The following is a 3653-nucleotide window of genomic DNA, read 5'->3' as shown; positions in this document are numbered from 1 at the left end:
ACCAAGAGTCCATTATACTAAAAATTTCTAGGAAGGTGATCTGTAGACAACAGTGCTGATAGAAAATTTTTATATTTAAATGTTAGTAACTAACATTGGCCTGTGAATTTCTCTTGAAAAATCCCTCAACTCTTGAATTATCTAAGAATTCCAAGGCCTTTCTCAGTCAATCAGAGTCGGTCTTCTTCCAAACACTGTGAAAAGAAAAAAAGAGGACAGATCAGTTTTCTCTTGCTTTTACTTCTCCTGGCCATGGAGTGGTCATTGTTAAAGATGGGTTTGAACAGATGTTGGTCCACTGCTGTTGGATGGTCCTTGCAGATCCAGATCTTATTCAGGCCACAGTTGTCACACTGAGCTCCAGCATTACAGCTCTTTCACATTCCCACAGTCAGCCGTTGCTCCCCAGTGCCCAGAAACATGCTAGACTGACTGTGCCCAGTGGAGCTTCCAGTATCATCCAGAAGGTGTTTTCCTTGAAAAAAATCTTTGGACATTTTGTGGAACTCTAGTCTTTGGCCCAGAATCCTGCTCTTCTCAGGGAAATTTTATTTTCCTTGATTATTTCATCTGTCCTACACCTGGGCCTTATTCTGTGCCACTCTGGTCTACTCTATACCAACAAGACTTGTCAACTCTGAACTTTGAGAAGTAGGAACAGTGGAGGTTGGAACTTCCTTTTTTTTTTTTTTTCCTTTCCCAGGAGGCTGAAGCCTCTTCACACAAATTCATCTACCTCTCCCTAGTAATCAGCTCTACTGAGGTGACTTTTGCTAAACCACTAAGTAAACAAACAAATAAATAGTCTAGTTACAACTTCCTGGAGGCCAAAGATACAGGTAACATTACATTTACATAACTCAATGAGGCCATTCAAGTGACTCAACCCAAAACAAAGAAGGTCTGGTCCAAATCAGTCTCATCTTTAGGCATAGGAAAGGCTTCCCTAAATTTAAAAATTTTCCCTCAACTAGCATTTGATATAAATCTTTACCTTAATACGCAACCTGTTATCCAGATTTAAAGAGTTTGATAAACTTGAAGCCATTCCTTATAGGGAGTCAATATAGGAAGTAAAAGCAAAGAAATACAAGATTATTACTGATATGTAATTAATTGACATAGAAATCTTACTTCCCCATTATGAAATTGCAATTGGAATTGGAACTGAAAATGAGCAAATTTATAACAAATCTATAGTAGGTAGAAAGTGCAATTCATATACCTGTTATAACATATATATTCAAACATCTGCAAGAAAACTTCAGCAAACACTTACATATTCTGTGCTTAGATACAACTTTATTGCTGGTTAGATCTTTCTTTTAACCTCTGCACAAAGCGAAGAGCCGAAGAATGCTTCAGTCCTCAGTGAATCTGTAACAATTTTCCCTCTATGGGTTGTTAGCAATAATTAGCCTGGATGCCATTTATGGCAAGGGTACAAACAGTCCGGTTTGTGAGAGTCTGTTTCAAAGGCTCTTCAGTGCTGAATGTCTTCCTTGATTGGGAATGTGAAACTGAATAAAGGAAACCTCATTTAAAATGGAGTTGTGGGGGACTTCCCTGGTGGCGCAGCAAAGAATCCGCCTGCCAGTGCAGGGGACAGGGGTTCGAGCCCTGGTCCGGGAAGATCCCACATGCCGCGGAGCAAGTAAGCCCCCGTGCTGTGCCACAACTAGTGGCGCACGGGCACCCAGAACCTGTGCTCCGCAACAAGAAAATCCATTCCAATAAGAAACCCGTGCACCACAACGAAGAGTAGCCCCCGCTCTCTGCAACTAGAGAAAGCCCGCGTGCAGCAACGAAGACCCAACACAGCCAAAAAAAAAAAAAGTTTATATAAAAAAAGAAATAATTAAAAAATAAATAAATAAAATAAAATGGAGTTGGGAATCCAGAAGGGGAAACTCTCACGCACTACCACTCATTGCCATCTGCAGAACTCAAGAAGGAAGAGACATACCTTGCATCTCCAACAGGAAAAAGATTACTACTTTACTACCCCAGCAGAGGAAGGACGATTTTCTGCTTGCCCAGCAACAAGTGCAACCAGTGGGAACATTGCAACTCAGCCACTGGGAAACCATCATTAGCCTGAACTCTCACTTTCCTCTGATGGACTTTCATTCAAAACACCTCCTCCCAACCTTTCCCTCTCCTCTATAAAGTAACGTTACTCTCCTTTGTTTGCTGGACTTGGCTATAGTTTTTGCTACAGAGAATTGCAATTCTCTTCTATCCCTGAATAAACTTATTTTGCTTGTAAAATAACTTGCTGTTTTTAACAGAAAAAATACTTTATTATGCTTTTCTTCTCTTCTACTTTTTCCCAAGAAACCTAAGAATTGTTTCAAACTTGTACTATGTGTGAACTTTCTAAATAGATTGTAGTGAGCTTGTGAGCTTTAGGAGAGACAATGCTTGGGGAAAAGCTCCCAGGCTGATGAGACTTAGGGACTTGGATTTCATCAGCTGAGCACCGAGAAACTTCATTTGCTCACTGGTAAATGGAGAAAATAATATTGGCTCTGTCTGCCTTACAAGGCCGTGTAAGAAATAAATGAGATAAAAAATAATTATTTGAAAATTCCCAAAGCACAAATACAAAATATTAGTCCAGGGTAGAAAACTTTGTAAGTTTCAAGGTGAAAAATTTAGTGCTAATCTAATTTAAAAGTCAGTATGTGATAACTTTTTATTACTGTGCTTATAATTTTATGAATAACAGGAAAAAACCATATATGATATGGTTAAATGGTTCATACTGATGACCTAGCAATTTCATGCATACTCCAAGAAGACCATAAATACTACTCTTTACATGGTAAACATGGGTCAAAATGTTAATACGAAACAAATTTTTTATTTCTTTCCTCAGAATAAGAACTTCTTGGAAAAATAATTGCAGCATCAAAGAATGCTCTGGATGAAACAGGTCCTGGACACAAATTCCAGTTTGCAGCCTACATTCCCTCAGTCGTATGTCTCATTTTGGGTATGCAATTCTGTAGTTGTTGTCTTTTTTCTTTGAGGTTACAAATTTGCATGTGTATGCAGATGTTTTGAGAACTTGTTTTTGAAAAGTTGATTGGTGGAATGGATTTGAAAAGACCATGAAGGATCAGTGATCCGTTAAGTAAAAACAAATTTAACCACTTACATGATGTTGTCCCAACCTTGTTAATGAAAAAGAAATAAATGTTTGAAGCAAATTAACTCGGAGACTCTCCAAGATTTCTTAATGTAGCTAAACTCCTTTAAGAAATGCTTGGAATTTTTGTTTTAATTGATATTTCACATTAACAAGCTGACATCCCTTAATGGCCTGAAATCAGAGCCATTTAACTGAGCTCAGTCACCCGTGAAAATTAATTTTCAAGATTTAATAAAGGATATTATGAAGGGTGGGCCAAGATGATTCCCATGATGAAAATCAGTGTAATGATACTGAGGGCAAACTGTGCAAGCCCACCATGGGTTCAGGTATTAGCAGGTGGAAATCATTAGCAGGTGGAAATCATAAAAGCATCTGTTCCATTATGACCAGAAACATTTATATGATGAAGCATGAGTTAGTAACCTTAGATGAAGATAGCCAGCAAAATTCTTCATGTTTTTCCAGCTCTTTCACTGTTATAAACAATTCTTAA

The sequence above is a fragment of the Mesoplodon bidens genome (genome assembly GCF_964165515.1).
Source record: "Mesoplodon bidens genome assembly, chromosome: 1".
NCBI classification, from domain to species: Eukaryota; Metazoa; Chordata; class Mammalia; order Artiodactyla; family Ziphiidae; genus Mesoplodon; species Mesoplodon bidens.
This window is presented reverse-complemented; position numbering follows the sequence as displayed.